This window comes from Aotus nancymaae, unplaced genomic scaffold (assembly GCF_030222135.1).
Source record: "Aotus nancymaae isolate 86718 unplaced genomic scaffold, 86718_ANA_hifiasm-v0.15.2.pri h1tg000009l, whole genome shotgun sequence".
In the NCBI taxonomy this organism is placed as follows: Eukaryota; Metazoa; Chordata; class Mammalia; order Primates; family Aotidae; genus Aotus; species Aotus nancymaae.
Genome location: NW_026988420.1, coordinates 15,853,051 through 15,880,401, shown reverse-complemented (window position 1 = coordinate 15,880,401; position 27,351 = coordinate 15,853,051). Strand labels below are relative to the sequence as shown.

Genomic DNA, 27,351 nt, shown 5'->3' with positions numbered 1-27,351 from the left:
TATTGAATGTGGGAATGTGTCATTAATTTCCACATCAGAGATTTGTGTACATAATTCTTGGTTGGCTTGTGGCTGCTGTTGATAGGACCTATTACTTTTTATGGAGTTGTGTATTCCACCTATATGATATCCTTTGCTTACGAGTCATGTCATCTAACATTGTATATTATATCTATTCTGTTGGTGTTGTTTTTCAGGAGTAAATGTTCTTGCTGTTTTAAAATCATCCTTATAGCATATGAGGAAATAATAGAACTCATTTAGTCTTATATTTTACAAATAAGGAAATTGAGATCCAGGGAGGCAGAGTGATTTGCTTAAGTTATAATATTTGTTACTGCCAAAGTCTAGGTTAGAATTTATCAATTCCAAAGACATTCCTGCACCTCCAGACAAGTGCTTTCTTCCTGATATGCTTACTGCCTTTTTGCTTGATTCTAATTTTGTGTGTTCTTAAAATTTACCTTCTATTTACCTGCTTATTTGTCTACTTCAGCTTTCTATCTAAGTGTCTTTTAGGTATTCAAAAACTATTATGACCAGACCATTTCTAGGCAATGAGGATAACAAAGATAAACAAGATTGATACCTGGTTCTTAATTTTAAAGTTCACAGTATTATGGGGGAAATCACTTATTAAATGGTTTTATGAGTGATAAAGTAGGGGATAAAGTAGGGATACATACTAAGTGTGTGGGAGTACTAAAGCAGGGGAAGGGTTAATATTACCTGTCATGTGTCAAATCTTGTATAATGTGAATTTTTATAGTATAATTTCATTTTTGAATGAATGAATTTTCAAGCATCTTATGGATGATTTGACATAGGGTATGGCTCCTAGCTTATATCTGTGAATTTTAGGAAGAATCCCAGGGCAAATTTGTTTTTAGCCTAGAAAATAGTTTTCCTAGCCATAGGAAAAATGTGGTGCCATATCGTCTGTTGACCTGGCTAATATGTATAGGCACAAATGAACCAATTTCTTTTAACTTGTTTGTCAGAAAAGTGTAGGAATACTATATTCTCTGGGATAACTCGTTACTTAGCAATGTGTTATGAATTAGGAAAGAAAAGTAACAGCTATATTATGAGTGAAAATCTTGAGCTGTACATTTTACACTAATAAATCATTTTACATTAATTTATTATTTAATTATATCTTTGGGCCTCATTAATAAAAGTCCAGGCCATTTTCTGAGGTGTCATGAATAGGTTTCTAGTGTAGTATTTTTGGATAACTGTGTCTAGGAGTTTTGATGATTGCTTGGATTTAATTTTGTGTGTATATATTTGGCCTTTTTTTAAAAAAAAAATGGAGCTATTTGATAAAACTGGTTGTTTGCAGCATTTTCACTTATGAGGAGTACACTAGAATAGGGCTTTGAATTCTGATACATGAGGAAACTATATTGCTTACTTCCTTAGTAGTTACCTTTGATGTTGATAAACAAACCTGTGTCCAGATACTCAGTACGGTTTGTCATGTTATATAACTGATATAGCAAATGTTTTGGTAGAACCAATAAATTATAATTAGAGATACTGAAAAAGATTTTCTTCTGATATCTGCAGATAATCCTCTCTAGTACTACTTTGCAATGGAAAACTATTCTGTACTATGATTCCAGGAACATGTGGCTAACGAATATTGCTCAATAAAGGAGCCCAGAAGAAATCCTGCCAGTACTTTCTTAGTGATGAATGACATTCCAGGATAGTGTAGCAGTTATTTTTCTCTTCCTTGAAAGTGCTAATAGTAGTATTATCTTTCAAATATTGAGATTTTTATATGCTGGAGAGTCCTTCTGCATCTCTTTACCAATGTTATGATTGCCATGGAGGCTAACATTGAGAAAGACATTTGCAGCCAAAGTAATCTGTTGAGAAGAGTTTTACTTTCTTATTAGCTATCCCAGCTTTTTGAGTCCAACTAGGACAACTACTTATATAACTTCTTGGGATATTCAGTAAGGGATGGGTTCATAGAAAGAGAATGAGTAGTCTCAGCTGTGTATTCAGATGGCTGTGAGTTGGGGTCTTCTGTTCCAACTTGTCGGTTCTCAAAAATTGATGCAAAAGTCCACCATTCTTTGAGATATGGATAATTCTAGGCAATGTAAATGGGTTTAATTTACTTTAACTGGTAAAGATCCATAATTATTATGTGCATTTAATTCTTAATGATTAAAAGACAGGCCAGAAATTTTTGAAATCTGTTTCTAATATCTGAAATGATTTAAAAACCACAGCTTCCTCCCTTACCTCCCATAAAATGTTTTTATTCACTAAAATCACTAAAAGTATGTGCCAAAGGCTGTCAAAACTCTGATTTCATTGTGTAAAGACTTTTAAACATATATTTAAAATAGTGGGTTTTCCCAGGACACTTAGAATTTTGGAGAACTTTCTCTTTTTAAAAAAGATCTGTAAGGAATTTTGAGGGATGCCACAGTGGTATAATAGAAAATATCAAACATTTTGTCTGTGTGTACATGTGTTTGAATTTTCATGTTTATCTTGTAGTAGCCTCTCCATACTGATATTACTAGGGACTCAGGAACAATCTGAAGATTAGTTCTTGTCTTACTGATTTGCGATTCAGATGTTCTAAATATATGTATAACACTACTGTATATGTTAGTCTCTGTCAATTCATCTTTCCGAAAACATTTAAAAAGAATTTGTTGACTGTAGATCACTTGTATTTCTTTTTCTACTCATATTTTTGGCCCTGTTCTCTCAACTCGTGGATTTATTACTGCTGGTATGTTATAGAAATATATACTTCTGCAATTATTAGTAGTTTAAAAATATGTAATTATCATAATGCATAAAGAAGTTGATGAAATATTTCAATTTAATATTATAGTAAATTTTCAGAATTTACATTTGCAGTACTCTTACTGATATACTTTTTTTCAAGATCATGTGGTAAGAAAGACTCTTGAGTACTTCTAGACAAACAAAACAATGGAGAAATTTAAAAGAAACGCTGGTTGATCGTTCTAAGGAAGCTGTATGGCTACAGTTACTAAGCTGCTATCTAGAATTCTTTGTTAAGATACATGGAAATAGTTTTTATTTAGAGGGTGAAGCAATTTCACCATGTGTTTATTAGCCTGTCAGAACCAACAAGCAATAAGAGATTCTATATATGTAAGGAAAATTTTATTTAGAGATGTTTCTGTTACTATCCAATTCTGGCTCATATGTATAAATAAAGTACTGTGGTATTTAGAACAGTAGCTTTGAAATGGCTGCATCAAAATCACCTAGTATGCTTTATAAAATACACATGCCTTTGTTGTTCTTCTGGAAATTGTGTTTCAGCTGATCTGGGTAAGGACCTGGGAATCTGTATTTTTAGAGTGTCCCATGTGATTCTGATGTGCAGTCAAATTTGGTAACTATCGTTTTAGAACACAATATAACCATAGTTTTTTTAAGCTACACAAAAAGCATGTGAAAATGAACAACTTCAACAAAACAGGTTAGAAAGTTAGAAATGTTGGCCGGGCACAGTGCTCACGCCTGTAATCCCAGTACTTTGGGAGGCTGAGGCAGGCAGATCACCTGAGGTCAAGAGTTCAAGATCAGCCTGACCAACATGGAGAAACCTCATCTCTAAAAAAAAAAAAAAAAAGAAAGAAAGCTAGAAGTTTTTGACTTAGAAGACCAGCAAAAAGTGTTTTTTTAAGATAAAAAATAATTCTTGACCTTTAGAATTGTTAAATTTGGGAATGGGTTTCCAAGGGATATGGAACTGGCATTCTGTGGATATTTTTAATAGGATAATTTCTAATTTGCTTGATATATTTTATAATATATATTGTTATATAAATATTATATAAATAGAAATATAAAACATATAAATGGAAATATATGTATAAATAGAAAATATACAAATATATATATTATAAAATATATCAAGCAAGTATATATTGAATAGCCCCAAAAAATTCTGTGCTGACTGCAGTCAGTCTGCAGTTACTGCTTAACAGTATGCTGTGTTGAGGACTCTCCTTAGACCCCACATATGAGGAGAGAGGCTAAGAAGAGAGGAGGAGTTAATTTATATTATCTGTCATGTGTTTGTCTCTGGCTTAGGAATTTTTATCCAAAGGATTGTATAGTATTCTGGTATCCTTATTAAGCCATAATTCCTGATTTGGATGTCCATGTAATTAGCATTACACACACACACATCCCCCACCTTACCAGATGAGAGCAGTTTATAAAGAATTGGTGATAGTTGCACTTAATTTTCTAGACGGTTGCTGCAAAAATACCCTTCCAGAATGAATTCTTTAGGTTTTGAATTATGAAAGTATATTTTAAATTAATTTAGCAACAGTTTTCCTTGTGATACATAGTAACTTTGGCTATGTATAAGAATAGTGGCAGCTCCATACATTTATATTTAGTTCTATATTTATGTTCTAGGTACTGGGGACACACAGATGGAATTAAGCAAGGCTAGAAAACGTATTATCTTTGAAGACAGGCAAGTAAATAAACATTTGTAATACATTAAGATAAATCTCATGGCAGAAATAAACAGAAGGTTCTGAGACAGCATAAAGAAAGGAGTAAAGTGTTGAGGGAAGAGTAAGGAATTGAGCCATGACATTTCAGGAAGAGGAAACAGTATGCAAAGGCATGAAGACACGAAAACAGTGTATCAGGAAATTATAAATTTTTCACCTGGAATATGGAAAATGTAGGTAAGAAGAGTAGATGCTTGAAATGTAGGTAGAGAGCAGATGATAGCACCCTAAAGAGACAGGACTTCATTCTGTTAGCATTTACAGGGAAGGTACTGAAGATTTTAAGTGGGTGAGTCACATGATCAGATTTACATTTTAGTAAAGTTACTGTGCTAGCAAGGTGAAAGAAGATGGACTGGAGAGTGGTAAGATGGGAAGCGTTAGCAAACTACATGCAACAACCCAGAAGAAGATACGGGGAATGCCAAAACTTAGCTAGTGCTGGACAGGAAGGCAGAATTCTGAGAGGTTCAGTAGGTAAGCTAGGCAGTTTTCAAAGAATGGTTTGGAGAAAAAAGGCAAAATGTTTGACAGGAGTCCTGAACCTAGGGTCCGTGCTTGGTCTGAAGAGAGTTCTGTGAATTCCCTGACATCATATCTACACATTATCTATCTGTGTGCATGAACATTCTTCTGGGTAAAGAGATCCATAGCTTTAATCATATTCTCAAATAAGTAAAAATACACCAGTTTAGTATTATTTTCCACTTCCCAACTTGGGCATCTATGTGGATATTTGGTAATGTTGACTAAGATGTGGGTGATAAAAGGAGGGGAAAGGAAGATAAGTAATTGACAAAGTATCATTACCTTTCAGGTAATGATGTTTTAAAGAGTTATAATTTAACATGTAAAACAATTACCTGAAAGACTTTTTCTTGACTTTTAATGTTATGTTTTTGGAAAATGTTTTGTATTTAAAAATTGAAGTGAGCAGAATTTTATCTCTAGATAGTTAAAATTTTTTATTTTAAAGCAGATTTAAATAAGTAAGCCTTAAGTCAGCTTTTAAAGTTTGTTTGAAATTTAAGGACATAATATGACCATTTAAAATTGCTTATTTGAAGCAAGCATCAAAAATTCTACAGAATTCTAGGTTAAGAGCAGTGTGTGTGTGTGTGTGTGTGTGTGTGTGTGTGTGTTACACTGTGTACTAGTGTCTTAAATTAGAGGATACTAGTCTAATTTTTTATTTAAGGCTATTCATAGATGGGCAGTGTTCTGTTAAACTTAGCCTGTTTGAGTGTTCATGCTTCTTCACGTCAGATTACAATTTTAAGAGAATGAAAATGTTGAGTATATGGTCTCCTGAACTATGGTGCACTCTTGTAAATAACCCTTAGGCTCTTAGCCATTTATAAATACCTTGATTATACTTAGTAGCTGTATTTCCGTAGTTACTTTATTTAACTTCCACTTTCAATTGTTCTTTTCAGATGTAATACAGTAGATATTAAACTTTTTAGACTTTTATGTTAGAAATAACCTTAGTGCAGTGACTAGAAAGACATCGAAACTATGTGCTTTACATCAAGGCAAGGCTGCATTTGGATCTAGACAAGGCTGTTTTGGTATATTTTTCCCCACGTTCTGTCTTTTCAGACTGAATTACTGATTTTTCCCCCTTTGTTTTGTTTGTTGTGGTTTTGATGTTTTTTTTCCTTTCAGCTAAAGGAGCAGCCCAGTGGTTTTCAAGAAGTGCCAAAGTGCACTGACTGTCTCATGATGACTGGTGCCTCAGGGAGGGTCATGATTCCTGGATACAGGATCGACCTGATCCTGGATGTCACTTCAAGCAGTCAGATCGTGGGGAAAAGCCTTGTCTAATGGCTAGCCTTCCTCAAAAGTCTGATGCTAGTCATGTCGGAAGGCCTCAGAAAAAGCCTTAAAGGTGAGCAGAGTAGAGTGTAGTTCTCTCTGGGGGCTATGACTATTTGTTGGAGAATCTGATTCAACATATAATGACAACTCTAACTGATAAATCCAGGTTCAACTGGAAATTAACTTTGAGCTTATAAATTGGTTGATGATGATTATCAGACCCCAACTTGTGAGTTAGTAGAAGCACCTTGCTAAACTTAAGATCTGTAAAGGGAGGGACTTGGTATTTCCTGGGGCTCTTCACAGCTTTAGATTGGTATCTGTTGTCTTAGACAGAAGTAGCCTTGCTATCATAGCTAAGGAACACTTTGGTTACAAAATTGCATTTGGTTGTTAAGTATAGATAGTTTTTTTTTTTTTTTTTTTAAATTTTGCTAGCAAGGTATTCTCTTGATTTGTATATTTATTAGATACCAATTATTTACCAGACAATTTGAGCTTCAGAGTTTGGAAGGATAAGTTTGCATTTGCTTTGTCTGTTATAATAGACCTTTTTTAAAAACATAGCTACCTTTGAACCAAGTTAGGATTTATGTAGCTCATATTCTGTTGCATTCTGTTGAAGACTATTTGTACTACCTACATCATTTAAATGACATTTTTAGCAACAGAAAAAGATTCTCCAGAGCTATTTTGAGTATTTTGGAAAAGTTTAATTCTAGGCCTCTTTCTCTATGATTTGAAGCACTTACAGAACTCAGTTATTCATGTAATAACATTGATTGCTAATAACCTTGATTACTAAATTTAAGTAAACTCTAAAGCTTGTCCTAAGACTTAACTTTGTTTTTAAATTGAACAACCTATACTAGTAAAAAATAATAATAATGGGCACGTACCATTCCCAATGTATGCACATCTTTAAATTTAGAAATTATATATATGACTACTGTATTAATATTACGTTGAAAACATATGCAAGAATAGAACTTTAAAAAGATGATATGAAAACATTTATACAAAGGAAATTCTGATCTTTGCTTCTTATATAACATGGATCATGATTTATACTAGGGGTCAGCAAACAGTTTCTTTTTCTTTTTTTTTTTTTTTGAGACAGAGTTTCACTCTTGTTACCCAGGCTGGAGTGCAATGGCGCGATCTCGGCTCACCGCAACCTCCGCCTCCTGGGTTCAGGCAATTCTCCCGCCTCAGCCTCCTGAGTAGCTGGGATTACAGGCACGTGCCACCATGCCCAGCTAATTTTTTGTATTTTTAGTAGAGACAGGGTTTCACCATGTTGACCAGGATAGTCTCGATCTCTTGACCTCGTGATCCACCCGCCTCGGCCTCCCAAAGTGCTGGGATTACAGGCGTGAGCCACCGCGCCCGGCAGCAAACAGTTTCTTTGAAGAGCCAGATAGTGAACATTTTAGGTTTTTCAGCCTGTATGGTATCTGTTGGAACTACTCCACTGTTTAAGGACAAAGGCAGCCGTAGACAGTATGTTAAATGAATGAGTGTGGCTGGGTTCAATAAAATCTTATTTACAAAAAATAGGCTGTGGACTGGATTTGGTTGGTGGACTATAGTTTGCTGTTCTCTGGTGTATACCCTGTGTTGTAGACTACTGCTTTGACCTTGGAATTGTACTGTACTACTTCTGTTAGATCCTTTTCACATTAGTTTTATAGAGTGGACTTTATGGAATTGATTTTTTTTCCTTGATGAAGAGGGTAGAATACCACTAATAGAGTGTATTCAGTTAAAGTAAACAGATGCTTATTGAACAGTGGAATTTCAGTCACAGGGTTAGGTGCTGGCTCATGACTTTGATATGAGAGGTACAGTTATGGCATAGTGTAAGAAGTAACATGATTAAAGCACAAGCTAATAAGATGGTACCGTTGAGAAAGTAAGGCCGGAGCTGGCTCTGGGAAATGAGTTGTATTTTGAAAGGTCAATTCAAGTTTGTGAAGTAGATGGTTGCAGAGACATAAAGGTCACCGAAGAGAGTTTGGGAGAACTGCATTTACCTCAGTATTGATAGCTGGCAAAATGTTCAAGAAAAACAACAGCAGGAAATGAGACGCCCATCCTGTATTCTCTGCCAAGGAGCTTGGACTTTGCCTTATAGATTGATGGGAACCATTGAAGAGATTTTAGTAGAGGAGAAAGTTATTAGATTTGCATTTTAGAAAGATAGTGGTAGTAGTGTGGACTATACAAAGAGTAGGTTTTTTGGCACCTCATCTGTTTTCACTTCATCATAAAAGAGGACATGATTGTTTTGTAGGTTGATCTATACCAGGCATAAAATTAAGAATTTTGGAATGCTATTTAGTAGTAAAAAGGAATGAACTGGTGACATACTACAACCTGGATGAACCTCAAAAACATTATTCTCGATGCAAAGGACCTCATATAGCATGATTCCATTTATATGGAATGTCCATAAAGTCTATTAGTGTTTGCCTGGGGATGTTTGGGGGACTGTCTGCAAATGGGCACAAGGGATCTTTTTAGGATGTTGGAAGTGTTCTAAAACCGCATGGTAGTGATGGTTGTACAACTGTGTAGGTTTACTAAAAATCATTGAATTGAACACAAAATTGATGAATTTTATGGTAGGTAATTATACCTCAATAAAGTTGTTAAAAAATAAGAAAGACTTTACCTCTGTAGTTTGTTGGGGTAAAATTTTGTTGAATAAAGTATTTCCATATTGCAGGTTGTCAAATGATTGCTCTTTCTTCTGAACAAATATTGACCTTAAACTACTAGTAGTAAAAAAAAGTTTTGATTTTTTAAGACTTGAAGGATACACATTGTAACTGTAGAGTGTGACAATAGAAATTACCAGTAAATAATCAGGTTGGTATTAAGTTTTATAGAATTCATTTTGACTTTAATAATTTTTTTGAGACAGGGTCTTGCTTTATTGCCTAGGATTTATTAATTTTCCTTTCCTTAATAAATACGAGGAAAACCTTCTTCATTGCTTGTATTGGATAATCGTATTAAAATTAGAAACAGCCTAAGGGAAATTTACTTTTTTTTTTTTTTTCAAGGAAACATACTAAAGAAAAAGCTGATATGTGATGGTTTTAAATGTATAAATTGTTTCCTCATAATCTTAGCAGTTGTAGGAAATGAATAAAAAGAATACAAGACAATTGGGAAATGGTTAATTTCATTCAACAAATATGTATTTAGGGCCTACCATGTGCCTAGGCACTGTTCTTAGAAACAGATGGTGAAGGACTCTTATTATATTACTTTCTTTTATTCCTGGCTACCAAAATAATATATGAGGTTGAGCTTTTAATCATTTTTTAAAAATGTATAAACTTAAATGTATAACTATTGTTTACAAGGTATTTTTACATCTCATGTAATTGTCAGTTCTGTGACAGTGAGGAAAATGTCTTAGTAAGGCTGATTCCTACCTAAGAGGCAGAGCTAGGACTTTACTGTTTTTTTTTTATCTTTTTCCAAGTCCATTGCTCTTTACATTCTAGTGTGGGATTAAAAGGAAAAAAAAAAGCAACTGTATTGTACCGCATGAGGACAGTCATATAGGTCAATGAGATAGAATTGAGAGTCTAGCAGTAAATCCCATACATTTTTATAGTCAGTCAATTTTTGACAAGAGTCAAGACAGTTTAATGAGAAAAGAGTAATTTTCTGGCTGGAGGCGGTAGCTCACACCTGTAATCTTAGCACTTTGGGCGCCTGAGGCAGGTGGATTGCCTGAGCTCAGAGTTTGAGACCAGCCTAGGCAACATGGTGAAACCCCAGCTCTACTAAAAAATACAAAAAATTAGCCTGGTGTGGCAGCATGTGCCTGTAATCCCAGCTACACGGGAGGCTGAGACGGGAGAATTGCTTGAACCCAGGAGGCAGAGGTTGCAGTGAGCTGAGATCGCACCATTGCACTCCAGCCTGGGCAACAGAGTGAGACTGCGTCTCAAAAAAAAAAAAAGAATAGTTTTCTTAGCATGTGGTTTTGGGTCAGCTTAATATGCATTCCCATGCAAGAGAATGAAATTGAACCTCTAATTTATATACAAAAATTAGATCAAAATGGGTCAAAGACCCAAATATAAGAGCTAAAACTTAGAAGAAAACATAGGCTTAATCTTCCTGACCTAGGATTAGGCAAGTTTTATACATGACACCAGAGCACAAAATAAAGATAAGACGGATTGGACTTCACAATGAAAAACTTTCGTTTCAAAGGATACTATCAAGAAAGTGAAAAGATAGTAACAGAATGAGAGAAAATATTTGCAAATAATTTATCTGTGAAGAGCATGATATCCAGAGTATATAAAGAAATATAACAGCACACACACACACACACACACACACACACACACACACAAAACAATTTAACATGGTCAAAGAATTTGATTAGACATTTCTTCAGAGAATATATACAAATAGCTAATAAGTACGTGAAAAGATGCTCACCATCATTAATCATCAGGGAAATGCAGATTATAATCATAATGAGATACCAGTTTACACCTACTATGACATATAATAAAGATGGACAATTACAAATGTTGATGAGAATGTAGAGAAACTGTAACCCTCATACATTGCTAGTGAGGATGTAAAATGATGCAGCTGCTTTGGGAAATAGTTCGGTGGTTTTTCTAAAAGTTAAACATGGAGTTACCTTATGGTAACTACAATAATTCTATTCTGGGGTATATACCTAAAAAAGGAACGTGTCTACACAAAAACCTATAAGTGAACATCATATTAGTGTCATTCGTAATAGCCAAAAGGTGGAAACCCAAATGTCTATTACCTGTAAATGGATAAACAAAATGTGGTATATCCATACAATGGAATGTTATTCAGCCTTAAAAAGGAATAAAATTCTCTCACATAGTGCAACACAGATGAACCTTGAAAACATGCTAAGTGAAAGCCAGACACAAAAGGCCACTTACTGCAAGTTTCCATTTATATGCAGTGTCTAGAATAGGCAAATCCATAGAAGCAGAAATAAGTGGTTGCCAGAGGCTTGGGGTAAGGGTAGGATGCTAATGTATATAAATAGGGTTTCCTTTTCAGGTGGTCAAAATGTTCTGAAATTAAACAGTGGTGATGATTGTACAACTCTTGACTTCCTGGTTCAGCCATTCTAAATAAATGAAATGAAACAAATGGAAGAACTTGTATCTTTACTCTTATACAGCCACACTATTTTCCTCTCTGGTACCTATCTTTATTTCCTTTTGCAACAAATTTAGACATCATTTCTGTTATCTCCTTCCCTAACTCCTTTTTCTTTCTTTCTTTTCTTTTCTTTCTTTCTTTCTCTTTCTTTCTTTCTTTCTTTCTTTCTTTCTTTCTTTCTTTCTTTCCTTTCTTTCCTTTCTTTCCTTTCTTTCTTTCCTTTTCTTTTTTTTTTTTCTTTTTTATTTTTTTAGACAGAGCCTTGCTCTGACACCAGGCTGGAGTGCAGTGGTGCAGTCCTGGCTCACTGCAATCTCCGCCTCCTGGTTCAAGTGATTCTTCTGCCTCAGCCTCCCAAGTAGCTAGGACTACAAGTGCACACCACCACACTCGTCTATTTTTAGTATTTTTTAGTAGAGAGAGGGTTTCACCATGTTGGTCAGGATGGTCTTGATCTCTTGACCTCATGATCTGCCCACCTCGGCCTCCCAAAGTGCTGGGATTACAGGTGTGAGCCACCATGCCTGGCCCTCCCTACCTCCTTTTAAATCTATTACAGTCTGGCTTTTGATTCTACCTTTGTTAATAAGATCACTAATAACCTCCTTATCTTCCAAATCCAAATTTGCTTTTTCATTTTTTTTGGTGACGTTTTGCCAGCACTGTTGAACACTCTTTTTTAAAGCTTCTCTTGACTTCTGTGTTTACACTTTCCTGGCTCTCCTTTGGCTTTTTGTTTTGTTTTAATCTCCATCCTTGACCTTAGTTTATTTGCCTATCCTCAAATGTTACTGTAGATTTTCTTACATGTTTACTGACATACTCTTGGACAATTTCATTCATTCCCATGGCTTTATCCATGTTCATATGCACAGAAGTGTGTGTATTTGTCCTAAAAGGCTTGGTGACTCAAACTCTCAAATAGTTTGTCAAATATTAGTAATTATATGTCACTGTACTAGTCCGTTTTCACACTGCTGGTAAAGACATACCCAAGACTGGGCAATTAATAAAAGAAAGAGGTTTAATGGACTTAAAGTTCTATGTGACTGGGGAGGCCTCACAATCCTGGTGGAAGGCAAGGAGGAGCAAGTCATATCTTATATGGATGACAGCAGGCAAAGAGAGAGCTTGTGCAGGGAAACTCCTGTTTTTAAAACCATCAGATCTTGTGAGACTTACTCCCTATCATGAGATCAGCATGGCAAAGACCCACCCCCATGATTCATGATTCAGTTACCTCCCACCGGGTTCCTCCCACAAAATGTGGGAATTGTGGGAATTACAATTCAAAATGTGATTTGAGTGGGAAAACAGCCAAACCATATCAATCACCATTATTATTATTATTATTATATAAAAGAGATAAGTAAATGTGACAAAATATAAACCTTGTGTGAATCTAGATGAATGGGACTCTGCAGCTCATGGTACAATCACTGCAACTTACCTGTGAGATTGAAATTTTTCAAATAAAGGGATTTTTAAAGAATTTTTTTTAAGTGAACAATTCTGTGCTTTAAAAAAAAAACTCTTGTACTTGTCAGGGTATTAAGTTGCTATAACAGAAAGCAGTGGTTCTTTGTGAGTTTTTATATATTCTAGGATAGGGAGATCTGTTTCGTATACGTTTTTTCCACTGTATCATTTCAGTTTGGATATTCTTGACTTTTGAATTGTTCTTGGAAATAATTAGAAAAAATTAGGGATTGAGATTGTTGGAGGGTGAAACCATAGGGAGAGGAAGGAAGTTGAGGAATTCAATCTTGAGTCTTTGAAGTACATATACATGTGTGTGTGTGTGTGTGTGTGTATACATGTGGAAGGAAGAAACTGTGTGTGTGTGTGTATATATGTATATGGAAGTTCCATGTATACATATATATATACCCACACAGAGACACACACACTTCCATATATATATATGGAAGTTCCATACACACACACACACACACACACATGCACATACACACAGAGAGAGAGAGAGAAGGAAGAAACTGAAATGAGTCTATAAAGGCCTGATACTACTTAAATATTTTCTTGTTATTATCTATTATGTTATGAATAGGACCTGCGGCTGTATTGTATTTGAGAAACAGGACTTAAGAAATACCCACTCAGTTTTACCAAAAATGTTAAAATTTTATTTGCTTTTAAAAAAAAGGTTTTATTAAGCTTATTTTCCGTTTACATTATCCAAGTAAATCTGAATAATTGGGACTAGAGTGGGACTAGGTGTTGGAGTGACCACCTTTCCATTTATTAAATCATAGAAGGATTTAGCATAAGTTTGCTTAGAATGTGTGCTTTCCTGCACTTAACACACATACAGTGCCTCTTTGAATGCATATTTTCTGCAACAAAGAAAAACAAATTGACAAACATCTAGTTGAAACTTCAAGGATTCTGAAAAGCATCTGGCAAGGTATATTTTTTGGGATATTGGTTCAGCTTCTCTATTGGGGACAAAAATAACTGATTTTAAAATAGAGAAGGCTTTTCCTTTCACATCAGAGATAGAACTGGTTAGTAGTTAGGGAGGTGGGGTGGTTCTGCTCCAAGCTATTGTGTAAGGTTCCAGGTTTCTTCTACTTTGTTGCTTTTTGCTTTCATCTGAATGGTTGATGCTGGTTTTACAGCATATGATACAACTGGATTTCAGCCTGTGGGAAAGAATGAAGAGTATAGAAGGCACGCAGCTTCCTAATATAACATGACCTAAAACATTAATGACAGTTGCAGTGAGAGTCTATCAACTAGAATTTGGCCACACTTAGCTCCAAGGCAGAGTGGAAACAAATCCCTGGTTTGGTGGCTGTGAGTCCAGTTAAAATTTGGGGGGTTAATTAGTAGAAAGAAGAAGGAAAGACTAGATGTGAAGGGACAGTTATCAGAAATTAAAGAGGTGGTAAAGAAAGTAAACTTGAAAGCTTCTTTGCTTTCTAGTGTGACAGCTTGTTCTAAGCTTATCTTGTATATTTTTGCTTCAGACCTGAAATCAGGTCAGGTTCCATGTATTAGGACATGGTATATGGAGACCATAGCATGGGTTTTAGAAAAGGGTGATCTTTGCCATTGAGTTTCATCATTTTCAGGCTTTTTTGGTACAGAACTAGGAAATTTTTTTTTCTAAAAGAGAAAATAGGTCATGAGTTCATACTGCTATTTCCATTTGACTTTTAAGGTAGGTATTTAAAATGTACTGGTTAAAAGAGTGTGTTTCTGTCATAAAGACCAAAGTTTGATTCATGGTTCTGTAACTTATTAGAGGTATAATTTTTTTGCTCATTTTGAGTTTGAATTTTCTCATCTTTACAATGGGGATAATAATAACTACATCTCATGGTTGTCATATGATTAAATGAGATAAGTGCTCAGAAATTTTTACTGAGTTTATTATTTTCTATCACAATACAAAAAGGAGAGACACCTAATTATTAAAGGGGTTAGAGAAGACTTGCCCTTGAAGGTAACACTTGTGCCATCAGGGAAGATTGAGTTTTAAGTGGGATATGGAGGGTTAGTGAGAAGAAATATCCAGATAAGGGACCCAGCAGGGGCTGTGATCTGCATTTGTTAAGGCTGGTGCATATGATTCTATTTTGACCCTTAAAAAAAAAAAATATATATATATATATATATATATATTTTTTTTTCCTTATACTGTTTATCATAGTATATAATTAAGTAGTAGTTTGTGTGCTTATTTGCTTCCTGTCCTACTGCCTTTCTGCCTCACAATGACAAGGAAGTACTAATCCTGTCTTTCTTTTTGATTACCATTATACCTCCGGTGCCTGCCACATAATAGTCACACAGTTGATGTTCAGACCCTGAATAAAATTTTGAAGCATTTATAAATACCACAGAATTTCACATTTGATTATATACATAAATAATTCTGCACTTATTTCAGTGTTGCCTACTGAGGATTGCCTACTAGTTGATCTAGTTTCTTCCAAGTCAATAACTTTAATTACTCTGGAGAATTTTGCACACTTAATAGCATTAGTTCTTTATAAATTTTTATTGAAAGAGTAAATGAATGGATTTGCTGGTGTTCCAGTCTGTTTGGATCAGGTTCTTATCCACAATATGGATATACTGGTGGTGTGTTGTGAAATGTGTGCCAAGTAATTTGTTGTTAACAAGAGTTTAAAGTACTTCAGGAATCCCTCATAATGAAACCACTATGGTGTTTCCATTTTGTTATGTTGCCTTAAGAGGGAGAGAGCTGCGCATACAGATTATTCTCCCAAGAATTATCTCTAGTATTCCCATTGGGGAGAGAGAGTTCATGAGGGCTTTTGAGCCTCAGCACCTCTAGGCATGCATCTTTTGTGTCCCTGTGGAAAGATTCAGAATGAGCATTCTCACCTGGATCTTTAGGGAAATATTCTGAGAAAGGAGGCAGCATAGCACAGTATAAGACACTAGATCCTAAGTCAAATGGTATTTGCATTCTAGATAGAGCCTTTTCTTGTTTGGCCACTAAATACATAACACTCAAATTTTGCATATTTTTATTTTTGTTATTATTGTCCCCTTTGTTGAGGTATACTTTTTATCTAATAAAATATAGCAGTTTCAAGTGTAAAACTTCATGAGTTCTGACAAATGTAAGTAGTGTATTTAATACTACAATAATGATGTAAAATATATGTTACTCCAAAGAAATTTTCTCATGCCCTGGTGTAGTTCCTATCACCCTCCCTTGACAACAGCTGACCTGCTTTCTGTCACTATAGTTTTGTCTTCTCTAGAATTTGGAATTACACAGTGGACCACAAAAAATTATATACTGTAAAAGACTGCACACTGCGTAATATGTGGCTGGCTTCTTTGACTTAGCATAATACTCTTGAGATTCATTCTTGTTGCATGTGTCAGTAGATTGTTCCTTTTTATTGCTGAGCAGTATTTCAGTGTATGGTTAGTACAGTTTGCTCATCCATTCACCAGAAGGAACATTTGAGTTTTTTGACTATTATAAATAAGCTACTGTGAACAATTGGTGTACAAGTCTTTTTATAGACCTACATTTTATTTTTATTGGGTGTATACCTAGGAGCATAATTGGTTGGTCATATGTCAAGTGTATATCTAACTTTATAAGAAACTGCCAAATTGTTTACTAAAGTGTACTATGTTGTATTCCCACCAGGAATGTATGAGAGTCCTAGTTGCTCTGTATCTTTCCGACACTTGAATTTTTTCAGTTTTTAAAGTTTCATTATCTCTTTTTGGTTTCAGTTTGCATTTCCCTAATAAATAAATATATTGAAAATCTTTTCATGCACTTTTTTTTTTTTTGAGATGGAGTCTTGCTCTGTCGCCCAGCTGGAGTGCAATGGTGCGATCTCCGCTCACTGCCACCTCCGCTTCCCGGATTCAAGTGATTTTCCTGCCTCAGCCTCCTGAGTAGCTGGGATTACAGGCGCCTGCCACCATGCCTAGCTAATTTTTGTATTTTTAGTAGAGATGGGGTTTCACCAGGTGGCCAGGCTGGTCTCCAACTCCTGACCTCAGGTGATCCACCTGCCTCAGACTCCCAAAGTGCTGGGATTACAGGCATGAGCCACTGTGCCTGGCCCATGTCCTTATTTTCTGTCTGTATATATTTGGTGAAGTGAGTGTCCTGACCTCTTGACTGTTTTTTATTGGGTAGTCTGTCTACTTGTTAAGGAGTTAATAAGAATTTTTTACATATTCTGGATAGGATACAAGTTCTTTATTACATATATGTTTTTTCAAATATTTTCTCCAAGTTTCTAGCTGCCTTTTTATATTTTATAGTGTCTTTTGAAGAGTAAAGTTTTAAATTTATTTTTTCTTTTTAATTTGTGTTTTCTGAGTCATATTTAAGAAATATTTTCCTAACCTGAGATTACTAAGGTTTTTCTCCTGCATTTTCTCTAAGGAGTTTTATAGTTAGTGCCCTTATTTTTGACAGTCATGTATGATGGGAGGAAAGTGTTGAGGTTCATTTTTGACATATGGATAATTAATTGTATCAGCATTGTTTATTGGAGAGATTATCCTTTCCTCATTGCTGAAGCATCTTTGTTGAGTCAGTTAGCCACGTTTTTGTGTGTCTGTTTCTGGACTTCCTGTTCTATTTTGTTGATACCTATGTCTTTGGCAATACAACATGGTCTCAACTACAGTGGTTTTATAATAAGTCTTGAAATTATTTAGTTAAGTCTCCAACTTTGCTTTTATCAAAATTGCTTTGTTTATTCTAGGTCCTTTCAGTTTACATGTAGATTTAGAATCAGGCTTGTTAATTTTTTATAAAAAAGCCTGCTGCAATTTTGATTAAAATTATATTGAGTGATCAGTTTGAGGGAAACTTGACACTTTCTACATTATTGGTTATTCTGATCCACGAGCAAGGCATATTTCTCAGATTTAAGTCTTTGATTCTCTCAGCAATATTTGTAGTTTTCAGTTTTCAGTTTATACATATGTTAGGATATATATACTATATATTTTTTTACCCCTGGAGTCTCCCTCTGTCGCCCAGGCTGGAGTGCAGTGGTACAGTCTTGGCCCACTGCAACCTCTGCCTCCTGCATTCAAGCCTCAGCCTCCAAGTAACTGGGACTACAGGTATGCGCCACCACACCTAGCTAATTTTTGTATTTTTAGTAGAGACAGGTTTTCACTATGTTGGCCAGGCTGGTCTCAAACTTCAGACCTCAAGCTATCTGCCCAACTCAGTCTCACAAAATGCTATGATTATTGGTGTGAGCCGCTGTGCCTGGCTGAAATTATACTTTTCAAACTATAGGTGCTAGAAAGGTCAAGATTATAAGCACATGTTATAAAATATGATGTGATGCTCTGCTTTAACTTCTAATGGCCAAAGGAATTTAGTAGACTCACTCTGGGGAAGGCTTAGACTCAAACTCTGTGATACTCAAATGCTGTGAAGCTATGATATGGAAGAAGAAAGGGATATGTAGCTGCCTAGATAATTTTATGCTGTTGTTGGAAAAATTTTTATTCACATTTAATGTTAAATTTGGGGAAACAAATATTTTAAATTGATGATACAACTTAGAATTTAAGTTATACGTTATAGGTTTGTTGGAGGATTAAATAAGATGATTAAAGCAAGATAACTCATTGAATGAAGCCTTGTCACATTATAAGCATTCAGTAAATGACGAATTATCAGTCTCTGAACTTGTGTGATTATGGGTATATCTGGTGTGGTCAAGAGGTCTTTAAGCTTTTTTTCCTCTCCCTACTTCTTTGAGTTATCAAAAAAGGCATTATTATTTTTTAATACAACCTGTTTTCACAATTAGGGACATAAATAACATTACTACAGAAAGTTTCTGTTGGTGTTTTTGTGCTTGAGGCATTAAGTGCTCTCAGTTACTTGGAAAAATAATGGCTCTCCAAAATGATTCAAAGCTTTTCTTTTATAATATTTAAGTTTCCTTGCCAGTGTGCTTTAAATTAACCTTCTGACTTATTAATGAAACTCAGTGACTGGGCGCAGTGGCTCCGGCCTATAATCCCAGCACTTTGGGACACCAAGGAGGGTGGATCACCTGAGGTCAGGAGTTTGAGTACAGCCTGGCCAACATAGTGAAACCCCATCTCTGCTAAAAATAGAAAAAGTTAGCCAGGCATGGTGGTGGGTGCCTGTAATCTCAGTTACTTGGGAGGATGAGGCAGGAGAATTGCTTGAACCCAGGAGGCAGAGGTTGCAGTGAGATGAGATCGTGCCACTGCACTCCAGCCTGGGCAACAAGAGCGAAACTCCATCTCAAAAACAAACAAAAAAACTCACCAATATAATTTATTCTAGTTTAAATGTTTTATGTAGATTCTGAATAATTTGGGCTATTATTTAACAGTTATCTATAGTTATATTTTAGCATTGATAATGTTATTGTACTTTTTTTTTTTTTTTTGAGACCGAGTCTCATTCTGTTGCCCAGACTGGAGTGCAGAGGTGCGATCTTGGCTCACTGCAGCCTCAGCCTCCCGAGTAGCTGGGATTACAGGCATGTGCCACCACCCCCAGCTAATTTTTGTATTTTTTAATACAGACAAGGTTTTGCTACGTTAGCCAGGCTGGTCTGGAACTCCTGGCCTCAAGTGTTCCACCCTCCTCAGCCTCCCCGAAGTGCTAGAATTTAGGTGTGAACCACTACACCTGGCCATATGGTACAGAAACACACTCTTCTGGTGTATGTATGTGTCTATTTGGAACTTAGTTTTGTAGTCTTTTTTTAAAATCATACTTTATGTATAGTTATAGTACCTTGTTATCTTTGTGAACATGTTAAATCAGTACTATAATAGTTGAGGTAGATAGACCATTAGGGCCTTAGAACATACCGTATTCTATATTTTTTCCTCTGTATTTGTTTTTTATATCGGTACCTGGATTTTTGCTTTTATGAGTCTGTTTCTTTCATTTTTATTATTTTTGTTATCAATCATCCTAGTGCTTTTTTAAATGATTGCATCAGCTTTCTAGCTTGTCTTGGCTGTTAGTCTGTGCTACATGTTGCAAAATTATTTTAAAGCATACCACTTGAGCATATTACTCTACTGTTCAGAATGTTTCATTGCTTCCCATTGTCCACTAGATTGCTCAGTGCCCTTCACACTTAGCCAGTCACATTATTATTTATTCATCCATCTATTTATTAATTCAGCCATATTTATTAGCTTATTCTGTGAACCAGGCAGGATGCTAGGTTCTGAGGATAAAACAGTGAGCAAAAACAAAAAGGAGCCCTGCTCCATGGGTCTGGAGAAGACAAACACTAATGAAAATACCACAAAGATGAAAGTAAAGTAAATTTTCAGTTATATATTCTACGAGAGGGAGGAATATGTACTGTGAGAGCTTATAGTGAATTAGATCTGGTCAAGGAAGTCACTGGAGGGCCAAGATCTGAAAAGAGTAGGATTTGTTACTCAAAAAATAGAAAAGAGGATTATACCAAGCAGAGGGACTAACATATATAAAGGCTTTTTTTCTTTTTTTCCTGAAGGGAGTATGTTTTGAGAATGAAGAACTGAAAAAAGGCTAATGTGGCTTAGACACAGGTTGTCCAATCTTTTGGCTTCCCTGGGCCACGTTGGAAGGAAGAACAATTGTCTTGGGCTACACATAAACTACGCCAACACTAATGATAGCTGATGAACTAAACACACACACACACACACACACACACACACAAATCTCACAATGTTTTAAGAAAGTTTACGAATTTGTGTTGGGCCACATTCAAAGCTGTCCTGGGCTACATGTGGCCTGTGGACCACGGGTTGCACAAGCTTGACTTGGAGCATAAAAGAAGAGGGATGGTAGTACAAGATGTAAAAGAAGGTTGGATTTGACCATACAAGGGGCTTCCAGGCCATGCTCAGTAATGTTATTAATATAAAAGCAATAGGAAACCATACAAGGGTTTTATTTAGAGGTGGGGATGGAGGAGAGGGAGATAAAAGTAGTTGTTGGAGCACTGTTGGTTAGTCTTGACAGTAGCTTGGCCAAGGAGGTTAGTGATGGTAGAAGAGATAGAAAGAAGCAACAGTTTCAAGAAATATTTAGGAGGTTAAGTGAGTAAAACCTGCATGTAATGCAGTTGGGGGTGTAAGAAACAGGGAGGAGGTGGCTTCCTGCAAAATTAGATATATAATGATGCCATTTTACTGAGCTAGGGAGTATTGGAAGAGGACCATTTTGGGTAGAGGGAAATTAGAAGATCAATTTTGAACATGTTTAGTTTGACATAATTTCGAGCCATTCAAGAGGGTGTTCACTAGGCAGAAATTTGGTGCTCAAAAGAGAGAGAGAGAGTCTCAACATAAACGGTTTTCATTATTATTATTATTTGATTATTGATAGAAATTGGAGCTGTGAGTAGAAGGGTTGAGGGTTGAGACGATGCATTGGCCAAGACCTAAGACTGTTTCTTGAGGATCCGCAGCACTTACTAGTTAGGTATTGGAGGTTGTGTCTGGGTTAGGCATGAGGATGGAAGGCAGGAGCAGCCAGGGAGAAAGAAAACCATGAAGATATTTCAGCATGAGAGCCAAAGGAAGATTTCTTTCAAAATACTGGGAAGTAGTTTTGAATGCTGCTTGGAAGCCAGATTTGAAAATCTGCAATAGATTTAATGTCTCAAGGAGAGATCTGCTGTGTAACAAATCATCCCAAAAGGCAGTGACTTTAAACAATAATTTATTATTTCTTAAGAATTTGTGAGTTGATTACATAAGCCCCAGGCTTATCCAGAGCTGGAACATACAAGATGGTCTTATTTATATGTCTGGGGCTTTGGTGCTACCTGTTTTCTGGGGGACCTTGCTTCTCGTCCCTGTGGATTCTGTCTCCAACATTGAGTAGCATAGTTCAAGCTTTGTTACATGGTAGCCAGCTTCTGTGGAAGTGAAAATAAAGCTGCTAGGCCTAGTAAGACTTAAACTGAATACTTTTGAGTGCCTCAGAGTACTGTGCCATCTACCAGAGTACAAAACAAAAACAAAACCCATTGACGATTTATTGTGAGAGTTGTTTGTGAAAAAAATTAACAGTAAGAAAATCCAATAATTGATAGGCTAAGTATAACTGCAAAAGATAAATTGATTGGGAGGACTGAGGAATGAAGACAAATTCCTAATCATTCCTCCACATTTTCTTTAAACTTGACCTCAACTGGGCTGCTGATTTCCTGAACACTTCCTCTTTCTTTCCTTATGTACTCCTTTTCCCTGAATGAGTTTCTTAAGTATCTTTAATTTCTCTCTTCCTTTGCACTTTATTCTACACCAGTTCTAAAGTTTAATTTAGTTTGTATCCCAGTATTTATTATTATTTATTGTCTCCTCTGTGTTGATCATGATCTTCACTCTGCATTGCTCCCTAACCTGCATGAAGTTCTGAATTCTCAGTAAATTTATTATTTTTCACACTTGCTCAGATGCTACTTCCTCTGAGAAGTCTTCCCTGGTTTATCCCCTAATCATTTATTCTTCTGTACTATTTTTATTGTTGTACATATTATAACACATTATAATTGTTTACTTACATGTTCTTGAAGGTAGAAAATTCCAATGTCTAATGCGTTGCCTTTCATTAAATAACTCATGAGTTATAGCTTGATTTCTGATTCCTATTCTTACTTTTTTTAAAAAGGCCCCACATGTTAACAATAAAATGTGTATATTCATGATGACCTAATTATTTTTTTGATACTGTGCTGAGTTCATTGGTACTAGGCCAGTGCAGTAAACTATAGAGAAAAGTTATAATTTGGTATATGAGGTTAAAAATTACAAGAAATAATATATGGTCAAGTTTTTTATATCTCTTAATAAAGTAAGAATGAATATATGAGGTTTTATTTCATGTAGGCTTCAGTGGAAATATATACATATGTAAATTCTAAGTATGCATGTTATACACTGAGCTGGATGGAGTGTTTGTTATAGTGCTAGCATATAGAATATTTGTTTTTCCACCCCGTATTCAAGGTGTCAGTTGGGCTTTGGAGCTCATGTGTTTGTATGCTCTGTGTATGGGCACATACAAGGGCCAAGAGATGTACTGGTTACACACGGGGGAAAGAATAATACTTGAAGTTCTTGGAGATAAGACTGCCTGGTTCTGTGACTCATTACTTACATTAGCTTGGAAACTTTGTATCTGTGTGTTTGTATATGTGTGTTGGGGTGGAGGGAGTACAGTTTTTTTTTTTAGTTTTTGTTTGTTTGTTTTGAGATGGAGTCTTCCTTTGTCACTAAGTACAGTGGTGCTATCATGACTCACTGCAACCTCAACCTCCTGGGCTCAAGCTATCCCCTCGCTGCAATCTCCCAAGTAACTGGGACTACAGGTGTGCATCACCATGCCTGGCTTGTGTGTGTGTGGTTGTAGAGATAGGATCTCATTATGTTGCCCAGGCTGGTTTGGAACTCCTGGCCTCACGCAATCCTCCCTGCCTCAGCCTCCCAAAGTGCTGGGATGATAGATGTGAACCATCACATCTGGCCAGGAGCACAATTCTTATTGGCAGGACACTGAGAGGTGCTTGTGATCTGATTATAACTCTAGCTTTACATCCCTTTTACTTTGCTTAGACTGTGTGAGTGGAACCTCATTTATTATTTCGTATGACAAATACTGTGGGGAAAACAAAAGAATCAGATCCTCCTCCTTTCCCTCTTCCAAACTGTTAGGATAGGCTGCAAAGTAAATAGGTCATTAAAATTTAAGTGGAAAGCATGATTATAAGAGTACATATAATTTGATTTACTTTGGTAAAATAACCAGTTGGCAGAACCTCCAAATTCAAGGGGAAATCTTAAGTGTTGACACAGATCAGCCCTGACTCATGGTGGGCTCTGGTTTGATGCTCATCCACCCAGTTAGATTGTATGCTAGGAGACCTCTTTTTAGATTCTGGAATTGAAGATGGTTTAAAACTAAACTTCTTGGCTGCGGCGGTGGCTCACGCCTGTAATCCCAGCACTTTGGGAGGCCGAGGCGGGTGGATCATAAGGTCAAGAGATCAAGACCATCCTGGCCAACATGGTGAAACCCCATCTCTACTAAAAAAATACAAAAATTAGCTGGGCGTGTTGGTGTGCGCCTGAAGTCCTAGCTGCTTGGGAGGCTGAGGCGGGAGAATTGCTTGAACCCAGGAGGCAGAGGTTGCAGTGAGCCGAGACCGCACCACTGCACTCCAGCCTGGTGACAGAGTGAGACTCCGTCTCTAAATAAATAAATAATAAATAAATGAACTTCTTTTATCTTTTTTTTTTTTTTTACTGTTTGTTGATTTCTATTTTTACATTCTACTATTTAAAAAATAAGTAATAATGTATGAGAATTTTGGTTATCTGAGGCTTTACAATAGCTTTCTTATAGTAAGCTAGCTAAAATGTAATCTCAAATCTTGTTTATTTATTTGGTGTAATTTATCTACATTAAATCCTGAAATAGTGCTATGCCTATGGTAAGTGCTCCATGAATAACTAAACAATTTAAGTTGTGAGCTTTAGTCTAAGTTTAGCAAAGTCACAAATAATTAGGGTCTGTATTATAATCAAATATAAAATAGAGGAAATTGTACTTTTGTAAGTACATAAAATTTGAGCATACCTAATAACTGTCACCTATATAATCTGCTGTTTGTTTTTCAGACCAATGGAGGTTTTATTCCTATTCTCTTGGTAAGAAGTTGAGGAAGGACTCAAAGGTGAAGGGGCAGTAAGGTCTCTAAGGTTAACAAGGAAAAATAGGACAGTCTTCCCAAATTTAAATTAAAGTTGCATTTCCTTTTCTGTTGGCTACCAAGATGATGACATAAGATATTTGGGTTGGTGATATTATTAAAATTAATCATTTAAAATAAATAACAGTTTAGAAAACCTCGCTTGTATTCAAGTAAGAAATAAACTGAATATAAAGAATAATTTTCTTTGCTTATTAGTCCATTATACTGAAGCTTTGCCCAGTATAATTTTATAAAAATTCTAATATCATGGTTATGGGAAAATTACTATATTATTGAAACACACATGGTTTATCCAATTCTTAAAATTTGCAGTCCTCCCTTCCTAGATGTTCTAGACTTGATTATATATAGCATGGGTTACTTGAGTGTGTTCTCCAAACAGATGTCTCCTAACATACAATCTTGTATTATAGTTCATCTCTAAAAAGGGGATATTAACAGTATCTACCCCATTTACTTGTTATAAGTATTGTATGTAAAGCTCATGGAATGGTGCTTGGCACATATTCAGTGTTCAGAATATGCTAGCTATTGTTGTCTGTTGTTATTGCCTGTGTTTCAAGAAATGGAAGGGAAAAGCAAGAGGCAGAAAAATATTGCCACTCCTTTGTATCAAGAGTACCTGGAGGAAAAGCATAGGACTGTGCATTATAAAAACAACCTATAGTGTTTATAAGATGTATTAGTTAAGGACTTGAAATCACTAGATTGATAAAGAAATCAATTAAAAATTTTTTCTAAAAGTGGTTATTTTTATAATAAAGGTTTTCTTTTTTCATTGAATAAAATTTTTTAATAACAATTCAATATTTGACTTTATTTTAAAAAATGCAGATTATATTTCCACTCCTGATTAGGCAGTATAATACAATGTTTAAGAGCCAGACTTACCTGGGTTTGCATTCTCTCTCCTCACCACTTACTGTGTACCTTCTAACAAGTCCTGAAGCTGTTTATCATTTCTAAGTGAGGATTATAATAGTGCCTATCTCATTTATTTTGTGAGTTAAATGAATATATATCTATATAAAGAGTTTAGAATAACTTGTGGCATCTGATAGTAACCACCATAAAAGTATTATTGTTATTAATGGCTAGTTTTTTTTAAAGCATCATTAATTCAGACACTTCCATTTGAATACTCATACTAGAGTTTCTTGGGATTAAGTTTCGGAAAGTAGCTCTTATAAAACTCTTATCCCATCTAGTGTTCAGAAATAAAAATCCTATTAAGTATCTTGTTAGCTAGCACTGTGATTCTCAGTTTTCTTCTTTCTGTGTGTTGGCTTATCTTTAAATACATCTCTGAGACAGATCCCTTCAGGAACATGATCCTGTCTTGAGAACTCTCACAGTACTGGGTGTAGTATTTTATTCCTTATCTTTAAATCCTCAAAGCCTAAATATGACTAATATTTGGTAGGTATGTAAAAAAATGATGAGTGAATCCATGTATGGTTTTCAGGAAGTAGTCTGCCTTCTTGCAGTGTATTTTAATGGCTGATCAAGAAGAACTCTTTGTTAGGGGTCCTTACGAATGTCTGAGCTTTGGAGTTAGTAATTACTGTATTTAATCTTTCTCTTGTTGAGTTGAGGCATATATGAAGTTTTCTTATCTTTGGTTTTGTATAAATTAATGACATTATTATAAAAGAGGTATAGATAACTACTTGAATGAATAATTTACTGGCTTTTGACAATTATCTTCATATTAATATGTTTCAGTACTTTGGTTAAGAATAAGGAATATAAAAGTTTCTGCCGGCCAGGCGCAGTAGCTCATGCCTGTAATCCCAGCACTTTGGGAGGCTGAGGCGGGTGGATCACCTGAGGTCAGGAGTTCAAGAACAGCCTGACCAACATGGTGAAACCCCGTCTGTACTAAAAATACAAAAAATTTGCCGATGTGGTGGCAGGTGCCCGTAATCCCAGCTACTCGGGAGGCTGAGGCAGGAGAATCACTTGAACCCAGGAGTCAGAGGTTACAGTGAGCTAAGATCACGCCACTGCATTCCAGCCTGGGCGCAACAGAGCAAGACTCCATCTCAAATAAATAAATAATAAAAGTTTCTGCCATATTTGCCTTGTTTTATTCTTTTTGTTTTGGATTTTTAAGAATGCAATAAATGAAACAGAACATGGCAAATGGTAGTGTATAGTCTCCCTTGTTCACCTACTCAGTGTCACTTTCCTCCCTCTTTCCCTTCCCATAATCAACAATTGTGAATTTGATTTATAGTCATTTAGTCAACGTTTTCTTATTTTTACTACATGAGCCTGGAAACATTACATTAGCATGTAATGTAGTGTACATTAGCATGTAATATATAAAACTATTCTAAACATTGTTTACTTTAACAGTGTGTAGAGATGCTATTCTGTGCATCATTTTGCATCTTGCCATTTTTTTCTTCCATGTAATAGAGTTTTTGACACAGAAATAGACTCAGGTGTATAGTCACCCAATATAAGAAAGAGGTGACATTCTAGTGCAGCATAGAAAGGAT

At 35.7% G+C, this 27,351-nt stretch overlaps 1 protein-coding gene across 2 annotated transcripts in view; it reads left to right on the top strand.

The window, feature by feature from the left end:
* The window catches only part of INTS6 (integrator complex subunit 6), a 90,807-nt gene that overhangs the window by 25,453 nt on the left and 38,003 nt on the right, over positions 1-27,351 (top strand). The window contains exon 1 of one of the 2 annotated variants that reach the window (XM_021674545.2): positions 6,375-6,438. The exons of the other annotated variant lie outside the window; for it this stretch is intronic. The gene's annotated coding sequence lies outside the window, so the exon portion shown is untranslated. Of the gene's footprint in view, positions 1-6,374; positions 6,439-27,351 lie in introns of those variants that run through there. 2 annotated transcript variants of the gene reach the window in all.